The sequence below is a fragment of the Myodes glareolus genome, chromosome 1, assembly GCF_982192425.1.
Source record: "Myodes glareolus chromosome 1, mMyoGla1.1, whole genome shotgun sequence".
Taxonomy (NCBI): Eukaryota; Metazoa; Chordata; class Mammalia; order Rodentia; family Cricetidae; genus Myodes; species Myodes glareolus.
The window spans coordinates 46,524,285-46,544,890 of record NC_142026.1 but is presented as its reverse complement, the minus strand read 5'-3'; the positions used below and the strand labels follow the sequence as shown (position 1 = coordinate 46,544,890).

Below are 20,606 nucleotides of genomic sequence, written 5' to 3'. Positions count from 1 at the left end.
AAACCAGTGAGTTCACTTACTGGGCCATGGGTGCGCGACTACTTAGAAAAGCGTGGGTGAAACAAAGGCAACTTAATCACCATGCCCATCATAGGTGACTACTGCATTCTGGGAGTTCCCTGAGTGACTGCTGAGAGCTGCTTGTCCACCTCTTCCCAACAAATGCTTGATGCTGATGTAACTCTTGAGGTGGGCCTTTTGTTTACTTCCTGAGCCTTCCGGCCTCAATCAAGATCCCCTCTCCAGGATGGAGAATTTCAGTTTGGAGAAAACTCCGACACACGTGGCTTTCCCCACTGCCTTGTCTGCCGTTTTAAAGCCACCCACACGGCCCCCTAATTGAGCTGCACGCCACCTTTCCCATGCTCCATTTACTTCCTCTCCCTGTAGACCCGGATAACTGCGGTGAGCAGTCACACGGCCCAAATGCCATCCTACCGTGAAATTTCCTCCACTAGACAAATTAGCCCATTATTTTTACATTCAGCCTCACTTTAGGTCTTAGGACATGGACAAAATGAAGGCAGATGGTGTGCCAGGATGTAATGAATTGACCCCAGCTTAGCTTGCAGTACAGATGCTTCTCTCTGAATCTTGTGAGCCCTGCCTTCACTGTTCCCATTCCTCTCGGCATCCTTGTCTTTCAAATTCTAGTTGGAAGAGTCCATTAAGTTCTGCTCACCCAGTTCTATGGGTTTTCTACCCAAATCGTCCCTAATCTACCTGCAAAATGAGACCAAAGGCCTAACAACCACAGGGTCATGCTTATCACAACAGTGGCCCCACTCCGGGGGATGAATTTGCCTGCATTTGTTCCTTTTCTCATTCTAGAAACATCTGACAAACGCAATTTAAGGAAGGAAAGGTTTTTCGGAGCGCAGGGTTTGAGGCATCCCTGCCATGGTAAAGTGGAGTCAGGGTGGCAGGATCATTAGGCAGCTGGTCGCACTGGACCGCCAGCCATGGCGCAGAGTGAGATGAACGCTTCCGGTCAGCTAACCTTCTCCTCTTGACTCAGTCCAAAAATCCTATCCCATGGGATGGTGCCGCTCACATGCCAGGTGGTTTTTCTCTGCTCAGTTAACCTTCTAGAAATACACTTAGAGACACGGCCGCAAGTGTATTTTTGTGGTGATTTCAAATCTAGGCAAGTTGACAAATGATCATAGTATACTAAAACTCACGAAACCTGAGGAGAAAACAGGGAAACAAGCTGAAGACCCAGAGTCTCACCGGGAGTCCTGTGATGGCATTAACTACCGATATAACAGGATCTGGGCTTACATGTGAACAAGCCTCCGCTCACACTTCCGAAGAATGTTTAGTCTCCACCTGTGAGGAATTTATGACCTGTCCCTGAGGTGTTACATCAACTAGTTTAATTGCTTTATAACAATCATTCTAAAGGTGAGCAGCACCATTCCCTGGACTGGACTCTTGGACTATCCTGAAGGAGGAAAGTGAGCAGAGTACCAGAGTTCATCACTTTCAGCTTTCTGGTTATGGATGTGAGGTCCCTCTGTTCTGATGCCCTTGCCACGAAGAACTGCATCTCCAAACTGTGAGCTGAAATAAATCCTTTCCCTCTTCCCTTGCATCTGTCAGGGTATCCTATCAAAGTAACAGGAGACAAAACAAAGGCAAGACCATACACTCAAGGAAAAGTGAACTCATTAAGGTTTAATGTTTTAAATTTCATCAAAATTATAATGTTTTTCCTCTGTGGAAGAAGATACTATTAGGAGAATGAAAATGCAAACTAAAATTTGGGGGAGCCATTCACAAATTACATAAGAGGCAAGGAATCTGTGTCTATACTGCGTGAGTCACCCTCCTTTCCTCCTCTGGGTGTGAATAAGTTAAAAATCCAAACTAATAGCATTTGACCTAATTCTTCATGGCAAAAGCCAAGAGTTGGGATGATAGTGGATGTGCTCCCCAGTGCAATGATTGTTCTGTCTCTTTAAGAGACAAGCCACGCCCACTCCCTCCCCCATCCGCTGAGGCAGGCAGGTCTTCCTTCCTGCTTGCAGCCTTAGTCTCTCTCTCTCTCTCTCTCTCTCTCTCTCTCTCTCTCTCTCTCTCTCTTTCTTTTCCCACTCCCTCTCAGAGAGGCAGATTCAATCTTTCATCACTCTCTCTTCTCTCTCTCTCCTCTCTCTCTCTCTCTTTCTTTTCCCACTCCCTCTCAGAGAGGCAGCTTCAATCTTTCATCTCTCTCTCTTCTCTCTCTCTCTTTCTCTCTCCCTCCCTCTCTGTTCTTCTCCCCTTCTCCCCTCTCTTCCATAACCACTAAATAAATATACAACCTCACTCTGCATGGCGTGCCTATCTGCCTGCCACCACCACATGGCTCACCACCAGGGATGCAGCTGGGGACCAGCTGCCTTCGGAGTCCTGCCGCATGGTCTTGTGTACTGTCCCTGCCTGGGACTGGCTGCTCTCGGGACCCGCTGGCCCCTGCATGCCACCACATGGCCCGCTGCCTACCAACACTTGGAGACCTGCAGCGTTTCTGCTGCCTGCCACCACTGGGGATCCTGCAGCAATTTTTATTTTTCCATTACACCCAGTACCACTGAGTTCTAACCACTGAGTTTAAACACTAAGCTTCCAGGCAACCAGGTTTTAGATTCTCTCTCCCTTCTAGGGAAAAGAATAATGTACCTAGGTAAAGCCAAATCCTTGACTTCACAAGGCCATTCTCCAGACACTGGCCACTGTGCATATTCTGAAATTGCTTGGGGAGAAGCATTAATTGAATCCAATCCACCACCATACCCACTGCTAAGAATCAAAAACACTTTCTTTTCTATATTGGCTCCCAGTTTATGCACAACAATATCACCTGAAATAGCACATCATGGACCCCGCAATGACATTAAACAACAACCTGAAGACACTCAAATAATAAAATGCCAGCAGAGAGGAGCTCCAAAATTGAATATAAACTCATTGCTATTATCACATTTCCAGAGAGGAAAGATCAGAGATTAAATTTCCTTGCAAATTTGAGTTCAAAATAATTCAAATCCAAAGGAATTGAACTTCAAAACTTAATTTTCTTCCTCGTGAGATTTAAAGTCTCAGTGCCCAAAGCTTTCTCCCAGTTTAGCTTCAGATCAAGGAGTTCTAAATATCATGGCACAATCGAACCTGGAGCCTTTTCCTACTAAAGAGCGATTCTTTCTGACTCTCAAAAACTGAATGACTTTAAAATCAAACCTCTTGTGACTATTGCATATAAATGGCACAAAGAGTTAATTGACGTTAGTTTCTGTGGCTGAGATAAAATACTCCAACAAGAGAAGCTCACGTTTGTGGTGCAGGGCATCATGGTAGGGGAAACCAAGGCAGCAGAAGCTTGGAGCATCCAGCTGTGCTATGTCTACAATCAGGAGACAGCGATGGACTAAGGTGTGAAGGCTTGGGTTCACCTCTACATTTTATACAGGCCGGGGTCTTCCACCCAGAGAATGGCCCTGCTCACAATTAATATGAGTCTTCTCAGATCAATTAGCACAACTGAGACAATCCCTTACAGACATTCTCAGAGGCTAACACTAAAGACAAGCCCTCACAAGTGTGCCCCTGGGCTTCCCTCCTAGGTGTCCAGTTTCAATACTAACCATCAGAATCATATATTCAGGATTGTTGTTCCCAAGCCTGACATCTCATAAAAGTTATGAAATAAGCTAATTTAAAATATATGGCAGTTATTTCATGTAATATTGCATACAGAAAACTGTTATGGTGCACCCAGTGATAGACTTACTTGAGGTTGTCTTAATAAAGAAAACTATTATTCAGAGACTGGTTTCATGCTGTATGACAAATCGCTCTAGCGTGGTTTTCCAGACTTGAGTCCTCTGCCACCAGACTGTTCTTTTTCATGGTAAGTTGCTTACCAGCATCCCAGGATTCTACCTACTCAAGAGCAACAGACCCTGCTGTGACAGAGAGGGCCTAACAGTCAGCCAAAGACATCTCCGGAAATTTGTTGGCAAAATGAATTCTGCAGATGCTATTTGCCAGGAACTAGAGATGGAGTGATTTCTCTGGATTAACCATGGAGAGCAAGATTCGTTATAGAGGGTAAAGAAAAGGTCAAGGCATGAGTGAAGGTGTGAGCAGAAACAAAACAAAAACTGAACAGGATTGGGGTGAACCAGAAGCCAAGGAATGCAGGGGCCCTCCAGAGCTGGAAAAGAAGTAGTATCTCCCCTAACTCCTCCACCCACAAGGAAAGAAGCTGTGCCACCGCCCAGTTTACCTCATTTTACTGTGTGTGTGTATGTGTGTGTGTGGTGTATCTGTGAGTATGTGTGTATGTGTGGTATATATATGTGAGTGAGTGTGTGTGATATCTCTCTCTCTGTGTGGTGTGTCTGTGTGTGTGTGTGTGTGTGTGGTGCATCTATGTAAGTGTGTGTGTATGTGTGGTTTATTTCTCTCTCTGTGAGTGTGTGTATGTATGTATGTATGTGTGTGTGGTGCATCTATGTAAGTGTGTGTGTGTGTGTATGTGTGGTTTATTTCTCTCTCTGTGAGTGTGTGTATGCATGTATGTATGTATGTGTGTGTGGTGCATCTATGTAAGTGTGTGTGTGTGTGTATGTGTGGTTTATTTCTCTCTCTGTGAGTGTGTGTATGTATGTATGTATGTATGTGAGTATGTGAGTGTGTGGTGTATCTGTGAGTGTGTGTGTGGTGTATTTATGTGAGTGTGTGTGTGTATGTGTGGTATATCTCTGTGTGTGTGGTGTATCTCTGTGTGTGTGATATGTCTGTGTGTGTGATATCTCTCTCTCTTTCTGTGGTGTATCTGTAAGTGTGTGTGTGTGTGTGTGTGTGTGTGTGTGGTGTATCTGTGAGTGTGCGTGTGTGTATGTGTGGTGTATCTATGTGTATGTGTGTGTTGCATCTGTGTGTGCATATGAATGGAAGTCATGGGTTGACTTGGATGCCTTCCTTAATCATTTTCCACCTTGCTTTTTTGCAGCATGGTCTCTCACTGAACCTGGAAAGGCCACCAACTAGTTATTCTGGTTGTGGAATGCGCAATAAAAATAGGTGATCTGCCTGTCTCTGCCTCCCCAGTGTTAGGGCCACAATATACACTACTATCATTTGGGGGATTGGAACTCAGGTCCTCAAGGCTCAGGATAAAGCAAGGATTCCTACCTCCGGAGCCATCCCCCATCCCAGTTCTAACCTCTTAAAATCATCTTAGACTTTCAGTCTGGATACCATTGAGGGAAAACAGAATCTAAGCTGTTTCAAGTCACTAAGTTTATGGTAATTGATTACACAAGTAATAAAAACCAACACACCCGTGCCCAGCTATGCAACCCCCAAAATGTCACCAAGCATTGCCTAATGTTCTATAAATCTACCCTTCATCCCCTATCAAGAACCCTAAAATAAGTGTTTGATTCATTCCCACCATTACAGGTCTGCAAGAGAAATGCGCTTCAGCTGACTCAGCTGTGCTGAAGTAGCAAGATCTATCTACTCTACTTTTAATGCAATATCAGCTCTAAACTCAGGTTCGGGCTCAAGCCTATGCCGTGTATGTGTTGTCTGGGTACTTGAGCTAACATGCAGGGGCAGTCTGGGGTGTCCTCATCTCATGAAGGACTGCCGGAGTTCAAGAAGCAACCAAACTACATAAGCACCCCTAAAGCTTTTCCTAGCATGGTATCCGCTCCCAGACCAGACGTTACACACGTATGAGTAAGCTAACCCCAAGCAGGTAAGAACTCATCTCAGAGTCAGGATTCCATTAGAGAAATGGACAACTACAACTGCAAGGTGTTCATTTATTTGTATAAATGTACACACACACACACACACACACATACACACACATATATACATTAGTAGGTATATTAAAATGAGATGCTGTGTTCTCATACACTGGGCAGTCAGGAGTAGTGTCCTAGTTTGCTTTGACATTGCTGTGATATAAAACATTCTGATCAAAAGCAACTTAGGGAGGAAGGGGTTTATATCAGTACAGATTACAGTCCATTGTCACTGGACATTGGAAGTGAGGGTAGGAACTCAAGGCGAGAGCCTGGAGGGAGAAGCTACTGGAGAGACCATGGAGGAATACTGCTTACTTCCTTGCTCCCAATGACTTTCATGGCTTGCCCTTCTATACACCCCAGCGCCACCAGCCCTGGGGTTGCACTAGCGGCAGTGGCTGCCCTACCCACAGTGGCCACACTATCCACAGTGGCCTGGGCCCTACCACACCAATCACCAATAAAGAAAATGCCCCACAATCTTGCCTACCAACAATCTGCTAAAGGCATTTTCTCAGTTGAGAATCCCTTTTCCCAGATGACCATAAATTATGTGAAGTTGACAAAACAGCAAAACAAAACACCTAATTAACTGACATAAGCAGGAAGCAAAACTGAGCTAGGACCCATGAGACGGAACCAGGAGCAACCATAATGTGCTAAAAGGTGAAACTGTTCGTCACCACGCTGAGTCATTAACTCCTCCTGTAGGGGTAGCCGCGAGGAAAGCATATGGCTTTCGCGACAGAGATAAGCATGTTCCTAACCCAGAAGTCTATGAAGCAAAGCCCAGTCACCCAAAAAGAGTGAGAGCCAACGGACTAAAGGGCTACCCCACAGCAACTGACTGCAGCCCGGAGGTAAACATAAAGGCTTTTTGACCCATTTACTTAATGGAAATATTCTTCTCCTCCACCCTGACACATTTCTAATCTCATGTCTTTGCCTCATACTATCTACAAACAGAATAGCAAAAGGGATCCTAGGGAATGAGTTTCTATTAGCTAAACTGATATAAGGGAAACCTATTTGTTATATTCTTGCCATCCATACACACACACACATGCATATAAATATAGATATACATAGATATCAAGCTGAGTATGGAACTCCACCAAGTGAGTCCAGGTCCTTTAACTGATACCTTGTGTTACATTATCCTGTAAAGCAATGGAAAAGGAGAACAACAAAGTAATTTCTATACATTTATAAACAAATATATTAACATCAGAATAGCGGAAATCATTCTTGTGTTACGCTTTTCATTATGCAAAGGATTATGTAACCATGCCAAATTTTATAATTACCATCCAGTGATTATTACTATTATTGCTTTAACAAGCATTCAGGTGACTGTTCCTTGCCTGGTGAGAGGGCTGACTATTCATTTATAAAATGTCTAAGGTGCTATAGCAGTCCTGCCTATATTTCTCTAGTTTTTCACTGACCCAAAATCCAGATTGCAGACATACTTAGACCTGCCCCAGGTTATCCTGCTGAGTCTTTCTACACAGCAGAGTAGCCACATAGTTTGATCTCCATAGTGAGAATTAGTCATTCACCATCACTATCACCACAACCATCACCACTACCCCAACCATCACCAATAGTTCAGTGTCTATGCATGATTTCCCAACTTCAAGTTTAATAGAGCTACTGCTGTATCTTCTATTTTAGCTTATTTCTTTTGTTTTGAGATGGGGTGTCTCAGTGTAGCCTGGCTGTTCCGTAACTCTGTAGACCTGGCCAGGCTGACCTCAAACTCAGAGATCTGCTCTTGAGTTCCAGAATGCTGGAGGGTGCCATCTCTTAGACGCATTTCTTTCTCAAGAACTAAACTGTTCATACCAATAGAGCCTAAGCATGTAGGAACAGAAAGTGACGTTGCACTAGTGGACCATTAGGGGTGATAGTGAGATGGTGAGAGAAGCCCCTGCCTTTTCCAGCCCATGATACCAGGTTCCATATATCCACCTCTAGAAAAACAGGGCAGCCTGCAGCACCGTTGCACATACGGCAACATGTAATTCATCCCAGTGTATCCTGATGGCTCTTAAAGGTGTTGTCAACCAGGCGATGCTGCAGCTAAGTCTTCAAAGGGTGGTTCCATCACTCCATAGGGCCAGCTGCACTGGGGTGAGCAAGGGCACGGTGAAATGTCTGAGCTTGCTCAGCCTCAGTTTACTGGCATAATTAATTTCCTATGAAATGGGTCCCCTCATCAGAAGCAATGTTCAGTAGAAGACCATGTGTATGGAATGCATCCTAAAGTGACTCTCAGGGAATGACAGCCCTGCATAATCAGTAAAAGTGTGTCTTGTGGCCAACAGAGTACATAGAAGGTAGTGGATGTCACATTCATGACCACACTCCATCATATGAGATTCCTTCTTAAAAGTCATAAGGAATTAAGGAACCATATTTTGAACTATCTATGGAGAGACTTCCCATGAGAAGAAACAGTAGATGGCCTCAAGGCATTCTCCAATTGATTGCCAATAAAAAGCTGTCTGAGTTTACAAACTAATTCTTGCTATTTTCTAGAGGAGAACACAGACTTCTAATCCTTCAGTAGGCAGCTGAAATACGCAATGCCCGTCCTCCTAATCCTCTGAAATGATGAAATGATAGATAATAAAGGTTACCAACTTGATGATGATCTATCACACAACACTGGCAATTTACCCATGACGACAGTAGCATGACATGCCTCGGGACTACACATGGAGATTTTCAAAAGGAGAACAACCTGGTCTCCAGCATCTCTATCTCGGTGAGAGCAAAGGTCCCTACCTTCCATGAGAGAAATAACGCATGTCATCTACTGGCTGATATCCTGCAGGAGATGAAAGTGTCAGAGCTGCTACCAAAAGGCGAAGCACTCAGCAACGGTTGCAATCAGATCACCTTGGGGGAGTTGATATCTGCATTGCCAAGTTACAGCCAACTAATGACGTAGCATACTTTTTGTGTGCCCATTGGACAAGAACGGGCGGTAGTGGAAGAATTCCTTCTGATGGCCACCTAATTTAAATAAAAAATAATCATTTCTTCATCCTTGTTCTATTTTCTTTTAGTCAGGAATTTGGAAAGTACTTGATTGGGTGATTCTTCTTTTCTGTCTTCCCTGTTGTCCTTCATCACCTATTGCTCTACTCATCCGAACGCTTTCCTGGGGCTGGCGAGCCCCTTCAGAGGTAACCCATTTGACCGACAAGGCTGAGACTCTGCTCCATCCCTTAGGAACTATATTATTTGAGGAAGTTACTCAAATTCTGTAAGTGCTAGTCTACTTAACTATAAAATAAAGGTGACGATGTTAATGCACGCTTTGTAAGTCAATTGGAGAGTTGGTGAGTACATGTCAAAGGTGTAACGAAGGGTATGGTCCATAAGAGAAATTAGTCTATCACAAGAAAGATGAATGGGAATCAATTCTAGGAATGACACTGATTCTTTTAGTTATTGACAATTTTCCTCCATGTGAAAAATCACAACAATGTCTAATATTTAATTCCTGTAAAATGAAAATGTTAAATGGAAATTAATCTCTCTCTCTATTCTTCTCTATCTTTATTTATTTTCTGTACAAACTTTTGCTTACTGTTTGTGTCAGAACATAGAACACACTCTCAGCTTCCTTACACTATTTAATTATATTGTAATAAAAACACAATGCTGCCAAAACAAATTTTCAAGTGTCAAGCAAGCTGTTCACTTATTTGTAAAATAAGATCCCTAGAAAAAGCGCACACGACATTCACACATTCATACACATAACAGAGAGAAAGCAGCAAAGCAGCTTTTTTCTTGTAGAAAGAATGGATAGTTGGTCTCTGGTTAACTAACAGCCCTATTCTTACAGTGACCGTTTGGTTGTTTCTAGGAGGTAAATCTTGATCTTCCTTCTTTTCTCTCTCTCTCTCTCTCTCTCTCTCTCTCTCTCTCTCTCTCTCTCTCTCTCCCTCCCTTCCCTTTATGATAATTCTAATTGGGTATCTCTCATTTCAATCAGAATGGAAGTTTCTATGCATCCTTTAAAATAGTTCCCTGGACAACTACCTCCGCCTTATGATCAGAATAAGCTATTATGTAGCAGCAAGTTTTCATTTGGGGAAAAGTCACTTCATAGAACAGTCAGTGAGGTAAAATAGAATACTAGAATGTGAAGACCCAGGGCCTTGAGGATTTCAATTCATCCTTCTGACTGCAGGTATGAACACGTAATCCATCACAGGAGAGCTTTCCCGGTTTCCAGATTCCAAGGGAAAGACAACCCACATCCTGTTGTACTGACTTCTACTTTCTCTGTTCAGTTGCAATGCAGTGAGTGCACTGCAGCTTAGCCGGACTCAGTTGTTAGACATGCTAATCTCATCCTAAAATTAATATCTAACTGGTGCTGGAGGGATGGCTCGGCAGTTAAGAGCACTTGCTGTTTTACAAGAGGATTCTGGTTCAATACTCAGCACCTCCCTCAGGCTGCTCACAACTACCTGAACTCTATGTCCAGGGCATCTGATGGACTCTGAGAATACCTACATACAAGCGGCACATCCATCAACGCTTATATTCTAATCAAGTTTCTTGGTAATTGCTCAGAAATCATGTTTAACTGCCCTTTAACTATTTACTTAATGCCTCCTTGTCTTTCTGTGTAGCATCCCTAACTTCCTTGAACAGTACAAGCTAATGTAGAGGATTCTAGTTAATCAATACACTTATGGGTGAATTTACCACTGTGCTTTGGCCATTCTCAGTAATCCCAGTTTACATTTATGTCCTATTTGTCCAAAACACTAAACTGGTCAAATTTTAAATGAGAGATGGCTAATCAGTTAAGAACACTTATGCTTTAACCAGAGGACCAGAGTTTGGCTCCCAGCACCCACATCAGCTGTCTCACAGACACCTATAACTCTAGCTCCAAGGGATTCAAGGCTCCCCTCTGTACCTGTACATACACATATGTGCACACACACACACACCACGACACAAACATAAATAAGGTAAATGGTTAATAAATTTTCAGATGGGAATAAAGAGCAGTTAGGGGTTTTTGTTGCATTTGCAGAGGACCCAAGTTCAGCTCCCAGCACCCACATGAGATGATTCACAAATGCCTGGAACTCCAGTTCCAAAGGTTGCAGAACTTTCCTTGGCCTCCTTGGGCACCTGCAATCATGTGTACATTCTAACACAGAAATACATTGATACACATAATAAGTAATTTTTAAATGAATCTTTTTAAAAACTAAAAAATTCTAATTAGTGTCGGCAGTGATTATGAGTAAATAAGCTATTCTCTCTGTGCTAGGAATGTGCTTATATCAGTTAGATCACATGTATTTTCATTTTAGAAACATGCCTATTTTTCATACATCTTAAAAGGTAGGTCTGGGGAGATTGCTCAGTTGGTATGAAGTTCTAAGTTCAGGTCAGCAGCATCCATGCAAAATCCAACATAATGGTGCCTATGTCTAGCCCCAGTGCTGGGGGACAAGAGACCAGTAAGTTCCTGGAGTCATTGTCAGCAAGTCTAGACAATCATTGAGCTCTAGGTTCAGTGCAAAACAAAATAACGGAGAATGATTAAGGAAGACAGGGTCAGCCTCTAGTATCCACACACACGAGTGCTCAGGAGCAAACATCCATAGACACACCTGTAACACACACACACACACACACACACACGTGCACATACATAAATAAATACATAAATAACATATAAATAATTAAGAACAATAACTAGGAGGAAGATAGGGATGGCTCAGTGCATACAGTGCTTGCAACATAAGCATGAAGACCTAGTTTGAATTCCCAGCACCATAGTAAAAGCTAGGCACGGTAGAGTCTGTAACCAAGGCTGGTGATGGGAGAGCGGAAGCATCTGGCCAGAGTTCAAGAGTCGGCGGGAGAACTTGTCTCTAAAGAATAAGAGAGAAACAGAAAGAGAGAGAGAGAGAGAAATGTAGCTAGAAAAATGCTTGTTTCGACACAGTAAATATTCATTCAATAGATGTGAAAAGGCAGAAAAAGAAAAGAAGAGAAATTACTTTCTATTTGGAGGTCTCAGACATTTTAAAATTCAACCATATTATACGAATAAAGAAACAAAGCTGCACAAGGTCCCTATGCGCACAGAAAGACTGTTTCATTCGCTTATGGATTTGTGGGCACCAAGGTTCTCTTCTCCCATCAGCTCATCAAGAGCTCTCCAGTTTCAGAGATGCTTTTCTGTCCATCCGCATGGAGCCTGGGGCAGCTCAGGGCAGGTGTTGCTGGGGACCCCCGCCACCGTTTGGAGCCTGAGCGTGAAGGAAACCCACAACGGCAGACAAGCTCAGAACAACTTGCACATTGGAGATTTTAAAACCGCTGGACCAGTTAATCCGGGACAACAGATGCTTTCTGCTCCTGCTAAGCTTTGGACCTTCTGTCTCTTCTGACGGAAAGTCACGCGGTGCTTGAACCGAACCGTAGATCTCGTTCTCAACCACGTTGTTCTCACTCTTGCATTGCCTGCTCCACTCTCTTCTTTTCCTTTGTCGCCCTTGGAGCTGCTTAGTCAAAACAGGCAGTCTTGAGCTTTTTATGAACAACCAGGTTCCCTCCACACGAGTAGGGGTCTGATTAATGGAAGGATGGCCTCACCTTCCCTCCATGGCTACGTTCCTGTTGGGCTGTTCCCAGAGCACGCTTTCCACCTGAAAAATGAAAGCAGGGTTTCAGCATCTGGAGTTTTCAGTGTCATCCAAATATGTTCCGGTTTAGATTTATTCAGAATTTTGAAAACCAGAGCCCTCGGGAGCTGCAAGGTCGGCGCATACATATGTATGACCTTATCAATGTGGAGGCAAAAATTCCATGCATTCGGAACGCCCTAAGTCAGAGGTGGTTGCTAGCTGGAATTGATTTCTTCGTGCTGCTAAGGCGACTTCTGTGACCTCACCGTTGTAGCGGAAAGGGTCATATTTACTCAAAAACTGATCTATTGGCTGAAGGCAACACTGCTCAGACTTCTGCCTTTCCTGACGAGGTGTCTAATAGCTAAATGAAACCATGGGAATTTCTCCATCGAGAAATCAGCAATGCACTCTCACCCACAGCTAATATTTCAAAGGTAAAATACCGTTAGGAATGCTAATTTTCTTACTCAGCCTGGGTGTAATGGGTAACCATGAACATCCAGAGATGCAAGAATCAATTGACATTACGGAACTTCAAAATGAGAAATATTTTATGTATTCAGGCATGCGTGTTAACATGCTTATTCCCACATTTAGTGGCAACTGCATGAACAGGCCTGAAGGTCCATCCTCAACGAGCTTCTATGTAGCTACCAATGCTAACAAGGTAAGCTTGGTATTCTGACAGGAAATTATCTCTGTAGGATTGTTTTAAGCGAGAGAAGCAAGGGCCAGCAAGAGAGGTAGGTGTATAGCACACCTGTTTGTGTTCAAAAATGGAACTGAGCACATGCAGGCATACATATGGATACATGTGAGGGCAGATGCTTCAATATGGAGGGACTGTCTAGGTAGACCCACAAGAAGCCTCGCGTCAGGGCGGGGTGGTCGGAGGGGTGGCGGCAGGGCTGGGAGAAAGGCAAGTTTCCCTCTTCCCCTATTCCTTTCATACCATTTGAATCTTTGTCACCCTTCCCCTGCACTGCCTATTAAAAATACAAATAAAAAACTGTATTCCGAAGTCTGACTTTGATTTAGAGCTTAGAAATGAGGACATTAAGATTTCATATTCCCTTTCTCCTCTCGGGCAGAAGCGGGCCCCTTCCATCACTGGTACTTGCTTTTGACTGAATAGTATTTTTAGATCCCCCCCCCCCCGCCTCCCGCCCCTAGAGCCCAAATCTCACCGCATTAAAGCAGCCAGGGAAATACAGAGCCCAAGTTCTGTATCCTAAATGGTTTTCGGTCATGGAGAAAGTACTTTCTCCCTAACGCTACTGTTTATAGCCATGGGAGCGGGCACTGAGGTAATTTCGACTTTTCTTCCTGCTAGATTAAAGAAAGGGCTTAATCTTTTTTTTTTTCTTTCCCGTTCCTCTCTAAGAAGGTGCTGTTGTCCTTTCCTCAAAGAGAGCACGTATCTGAAAACAGCTCTGGTGCAGTTCTGCTGGAAGAAGCAAGAAGCTATTAACGGAGGCACTTGAGGCCGCTGTGCAAGTCCATTACCCCAGAAATAGATTAAAGTAAGTTTGCAGATCCGTGCTGGCCCAGCGTTCTCTCTCTTACCTGAAAGAATGTGGCTCTGTTAGTAGGAGACAGATGTTCTTATCTCATCCGCCTGACAAACTAAAGTGAAATAAATAAAGACAAATAAAAAGGCCGCCTTCTGGGAATTTGCCTTGTTTCTTTCATTCTGAGTCACATAGTTTGGATGGGTTCTGGGTTTTCTTTCCTCCCTCTGGCCTTCCACCCACTTCCCACCACTTCTGATGGCACTGCCTAGGACCGTGGCTCAACACAGCTGCTTGAGTTTATTTCCAGCACCTCATCCTGGGTGACCTGGGAGACAGGCTGCATAAAACCAGGTGCTCACCTCACAGTTTCCCTGTAGGCCCAGAGCTTGGGCAGGGCCAGCTAAGCACCAGGGGAATCTGTTTGTCTGATTTCTCCAGGCCTCTTCTCTTTTCCTTCCACAGGAAACTACTAGGAGTTCCAAAGAACAAAAGACGAAGTTCAGTGGTGCCACAGCTAATGTTTAAAGAGGGGGCTCGGGCCAGGCAGTGGTGGCACAGGCCTTTAATCTCAGCACTCGGAGGCAGAGGCAGGCGGATCTCTGTGAGTTCAAGGCCAGCCTGGTCTACAAGAGCTAGTTCCAGGACAGGCTCATGATGTAGATGTGATGTAGATGTCTGTATATCTGTTATTTTCTTTGGTTAATAAAGAGACTGCCTTGGCCCTTTGAAAGGACAGAAAATTAGGTAGGCAGAGTAAACAGAACAGAATGCTGGGAAGAGGGCAATGGGGCAGACGCCATGGAGCCAGCCACCAGGTCAGACATGCTGAATCTTTCCCGGTAAGCCACCACCTCGTGGTGCTACACAGATTATTAGAAATGGGTTAATCAAGATGTGAGAGTTAGCCATTAACTAACTCTCTAGAGATAATGGGCCAAGCAGTGTTTAAATGAATACAATTTTTGTGTTGTTATTTCCAGGGCTAAGCTAGCTGTGCGGGAGCCGGGCAGGATGAAAAGCAGGCCTGCCCACTACAGGCTCAAAAACTACAGAGTAAACCCTGACTCAAAAAACAAACAAAAAAGAGAGTGGTGGGGGCTTGGGAGGGTTAAACACAGTTCTTCAAAATTCATTTGCTTAGTAATTACTTTAATTATTTGTGCCCATGTTTGTGTGTGTGTGTGTGTGTGTGTGTGTGTGTGTGTGTTTGATGGGGGAGTCATGTGTGGAGGTAAACAAACAGTTTTATGGAGTAGGTTGTCTCTCTCCACCCTTAAGTGGGTTCCAGGGACAGGGGAGTCCCAATAACCTTTACCCACTGAGCCAAGTCTGGCTCAGGAGTCCATTTCAAAGAGTAGTGTCAGATTTCTTCCATCTAATGCATGAATCAAGATTAGAAGGTGTATTTGTCAAGTCTAATAAGAAGATCCCAGCAGCACCGTCCCTTCCAGACTCCATTATGCCTTACGAGATACCTCAGGCATCAGATGTGAGAGGGACACCTGTCACAGCAATGGACGTTAAGATTTGAGATCACAGGAAAGGTAATAGCTCCTTCGCATTAAATTGGTGGCTCTCAAACTTGGCAGCCCGGGCATTTCCTGTGCTTGAAATTTCATCTAGCACTTAGTGGGTGGCTTGGGGCGGAGTTCACGCATGCGCATCACTAAGGTATCCTGCGATGTGTCTGAACTCAACACTGCATACTGCAGCTTCCAATCAGGCTGTTGAGACTAGCTCAGGACCACTTCCCTCACTGGAAGGACCGTACAGACGGGCCTGGATAATTCCTCATTCTCTCCAGTGACTACACTGTGTATCACTTTTACAGAGTACAAGGCGGGCTGGGCGGTGGTGGCGCATGCCTTTAATCCCAGCATTTGGGAGGCAGAGGCAGGTGAATCTCTGTGAGCTGGAAGCCAGCCTGGTTCATAAGACCTAGTTTTAGGACAGGCTCCAAAGCTACAGAGAAACCCTGTCTCGAAAGACAAAAACAAACAAACAAACAAAAACAGAGTACAAGGCGCCCTCTCACCGCACCCCTACGCTGCGAGATTTTCATCTCCATTTTACAGATGAGAGAAACTGAAGAGCCAAGAGATTTGCTGAAGGTCAGTGGCCCAATGGGTCAGAGGCAGATCTGGAACTTCAGAGAAACACTTGAGGCCATTGCAGTTTTTACACTAGAACATCAGCTTCCTCCAGGCTTGATGTCCGAGATGATCAGCCAGTGGTACTGGAAACCATTTTACTTCCTAGAGGCAGGGAAAGCATGGAGCTCAGATGCTGTGTGATAGATTTTTACTGGGGCAATGCAACACACACGTGGCTATTCAGCCTGGAAAGGGAACCCAGGACAGGCCAAGGTAAGGACTGCACCAAGGTCCAATCCATTGAACCAGAGTGTTTGTTGTTTTGATTTTTAATTTTTATTTGAGAGAGAGAGACGCTTGAAGCTCTATCATTTGAATTACCTGTACTTCGTCATCCTTGCCCATCCAAATTCCAAATAAACAAAAATTTACTTTTCATTTCATAGAAGACACTCACTGAATATAAACATGACAAGCCTTCTTATTTTTAGTGTTCCAATAATGTTGAATAAATTATTTAATAACTGCATTTCATTAAATTACTGTTTGCTCTTACCCAAGTAACAGGCTAGCTTGTGTGTGTCATAAATGAGGGACATAATGAAAATTTATTAAAACCTTTATAATATTTTATATATTTTCAGGAGATATAATCCTAATGAGGGTTTTTCACTGTTAGTCACAGAAGCATGGGTGAGGGGTTGCTTACAAGGAGCAGGGAAGACTCAAAACCAGTTGCATCACCAAAAACAAACCCACCCTAACATGGAAGATTCGTGGAAACTGAGGCGCTGGACCTCTGTGTACAACTCACAGGCAGACATCAGTTCTCTTGCTGATTCTTACATGGTCAGAGCATCACTGCCCTCTACAGTCGGGTTGGTCAGAGTCTCCTTCCCCAGCCAACTGGTTGGGAGGGGAGCTCAAGGATCTTTCAAGTTTCTATTCTTTAGACTTGCAACCAATTGTATTACATCCTGATGCCCTTAAGCCTCTTCTTCCCTCCTGGAGAAGATATTTCAACTTAGAGAAAAGTACCCTACAACACCAAACTGCAGCTATGCAGTTAACGGGTACTACTCCTGATACAAAGTGACTAGTATGTTGTGCATCTCTGTGTGTGAGAGAGACAAAGTTCGTGGAAGAGAAGCAAAACAAGCAATAGTGGGGGTATTGTCACCATCGAGGAAACGGGCAAGATGTACAGGGAAATGTGTCTCTCTGTTTGGGGCTTCAAATAAAGGCAATGTGGTTATTACAAGTGAGCTGCTATGTGTTTGGAAGCCTGCCCACTGCACTGGGAAACCAACCATGGCAAGGGGCAGCCACATGAATCAATGAGGTCACCTTGGATGGTCTTTATGAGTGTGACAGCCAGCCTGTGCCTATTTTTATGAGTGTGTTTGTGTGTATGTGCTAGTTGGCTGCTAACAGGATGTTCAAGCAAGCCAGAGCCTGTGTGCATGTGATATAAATGGAGGGAAAAAAACAAACACCCTGGGAAGCATTAGCATAATTATATAGCCAGCCTGTTTCTTACGTGGGAGTAAAAGTAGGCTTCACAATCCCTGTCTGTTGTGACAAGCGCTCAGATATACGCTTGGAATGCAATACGCAGGGGAAAGCTTCTCCCTCACTCCTATTAACATCTTTAACCCTCTAGCATAGCTAAAGTTTTGCCCAACACCTATAGACTAGACTCAAACTTCAAATCACCACAGAGACTGCTGGAGAGAATGACTTATAAACTGTGAGCAGAACAGAGGCGTAAACAAGACACTGCGCGTTAATGCAGTTAATGGTTTGATCGGCAATTCAGTTATTCTGAACCAGCTGTGACCTTGATGCTTAAGGAGCTGAATGGAATCAAACCTGTAGCTTACAGGAGAATGCTATCTCCTCTACTCAAAATGGCTGTTCTTGGGGTTCAAAGGCTCATGGAGCACCCTTCCTTATAGAGACTCACATGACAAAAACTATCTCAGTGCAACTTTCCTTCCAGTGGGACTCAAGTTTCCTTGCCTTTGCGCCAAAGACACTTTGAAGAACATCACCTTTGATCTATATTTTGATCTATATTTCTAAGGAATCTAAGTGTTACGCCACCTTCCAGAGGCATCTTTAACTTCAAGATTTCTGACTGCTTAAAGATCTTAAAATGAAGAGTCGCACACATTCCTTTGAATCTCCCTCCAATCGCCGATTCAGACAAGAGAATTTATCTGTGATTACCATACTCATTAGTACCATATCTGCCTTCCCCTTCTCTTTGTATAAGAAAATGTTCAACACATTCTCCTAAAACCATTTCACCACTCCAGAATGGCAGGATCATTACTCTGAAGCCTGTGGCCCATTAAAGCCCATTGAAGTCAAGCTTCTCACACATACCAAGGAAATGAACCCTTTGCAAAGGGCACTGTTCATTCAGAGGGGTTTGAATGGAGCCTGAGATTCTTTATCTCTTACAAGTCCTGATGATACTGATTCTGCAGATCTGGAAATAACACTGCTGAGTACTACAATGGACAACCTGTTCATAAACAATCGGTTCTTGCAAAAGGAGTTCCTCAACCTCCTCCAACCTCATCCTTTGAATGCCTAGCATCTCCCATTTTGAGTCAAGTGTTTGGGGGATTTGTTTGCTGTTTGCTATGTGTTTTCAAGGTTCATAGTTGTTCATACTAGGATAATTTAATAGAAACAATCCAGATTCATGTGGAACTAGCACTCTCTGCTTTTATTGAAGTATCAACTGGTAAAGAAAAATGCTACGGCACATACACTACTACTTCATTTTGTAGATGTCCCAGCACCAATGGGCTAGTCCCCTGGGTGCAGGCTACAGTAGATTCTATGCTATGTGAAGTCTGGAAGGTTATCTTATAGAAAGAAATTTGAGTATTAAAGTTACAAAATAAAAGTCTTCCATAAGGGTCTTCTTTCACATGCATTATTTGTGTCACATTGCCTTGTTTCCATCCTTCCCCAACATGCACACAGGCACACACACACACACACACACATGCACACACACACGTTTATGTGTCTGAATACCCACAGATACATACCACATTTCCTAGGCAATTTCCCTGGGCTCATTTAGGAGGCTCCGTTATACCATCTGTTCAGATCATCTATTCTCCACTCCTTCTCAACATTCCTGTGCTATAGCATTATAACAACAATGATGGGCACGGCTCTACTCCTTCACAATCACCATAATACTATCACTATTCGCCCTCTGGGGATGAGGGTTCTAAGGTGTATACAGAAAGGACAAGAAACTGGCCTAAAGTCACACGTGACATTCTTAATAAACAAGGACACACATACACATAATCTGAGACCAGAGTCTATGATTACAACTACTACATACTTTTCTTATCCTTTCAATCACTTTAAGGAGAGAGAAAGAGAGAGAGAGAGAGAGAGAGAGAGAGAGAGAGAGAGAGAGAGAGAAGCTTTATTATCCTCTTTATCTTTTATAGTGGATGACTCATTAAAACTAGAGCCAAAATAATTAGCAACCAAATAAATTAGTTTCCTTTCTAGGAGAGTGTTTTCAAACACTCCCCTGAGGTGAGGGGAAGTATTTGCATTCTGTCCCTGTTGGTGTGTGCAGTGAAGTGCTCTCTCCTCGGAAGGGCTGGGTCCTGGTAACAGCGCAAAGAAGCCAGGCAGAGCTGTGGTTTCTACTATAAAATTCGGTGGCACTTCTTATTCCCTCGCATTCGCATAGGTCCTGCACTCTGCTTAGAAGTCTGTCTCGGTGCTCTCTGAAGCTATCTTTATTATACTAGCGCCCATAATTACTCATTTTCTGGATAAAAATGAGGAACCATATTAGGATCTCTGTGCATACCAACTATGAACATGCATTGTAAGCTTTTCCAGGCGTCTCCCATTCTAAGCGTTTTGTAATTATGCATTCCTAGAATAGCGTATAATATATAATAATATATAATAATTTGACCCTTACATACATGGATATGTTTTATCACAGAAACGTTGTCACTGCCTTTCTCTAGTAGGTTAACATGAGTTTCTTCATTTGGTTTCTAGCACTGTGAAAAAAACAAAAAAACACCTTGAAATAAAAGCAACTTAAGGGAGAAAGGGTTTATTTGTTTGATTCACGATTCTAGGTGATGGTTCACTGTCATGGAGGACCTGAAGGCTCCAGGGCTTGGAGCAGCTAGTCACATCACAGTCACAGTGAAGATCACAGAGCAATGGATATTTGTGCATGATAGTATTCGACTTACACTCTCCTTCCCATTCAGTCGGGGGTCAGGCCTGTGAAACAGTGCCACTAATATTCACAGGAGGTCTTCCTACCTCAATCCAACTAAAGAAAATCCCTCCTAGGCATGCTGACAGGCCAACCTGACCTAGGCAAGTCCTAACTGAAATTGTCTTCCCAGGAGATTCTAGATTGTGTCAAGCGGACAAAACTAGCCATCTCAGTGGTTATCTTAGGTCAGCCATACTTCAGTT

The 20,606-nt window shown here is 43.6% G+C and overlaps 2 long non-coding RNA genes across 2 annotated transcripts; one reads left to right on the top strand and one right to left on the bottom strand.

Annotated features, from left to right (window-relative positions):
• Positions 1-11,972: 11,972 nt before the first annotated feature.
• On the bottom strand, positions 11,973-14,585 carry LOC146896083 (uncharacterized). The gene is made up of 4 exons (XR_015003852.2): positions 14,373-14,585; positions 14,066-14,125; positions 12,465-12,517; positions 11,973-12,370 (listed from the first exon to the last, which is right to left on the bottom strand). It is a non-coding gene; the product is annotated as an uncharacterized LOC146896083 (long non-coding RNA).
• Positions 12,639-14,125, top strand: LOC125405473 (uncharacterized). The gene is made up of 3 exons (XR_007233577.3): positions 12,639-12,933; positions 13,097-13,166; positions 13,884-14,125. It is a non-coding gene; the product is annotated as an uncharacterized LOC125405473 (long non-coding RNA).
• Positions 14,586-20,606: the final 6,021 nt, after the last annotated feature.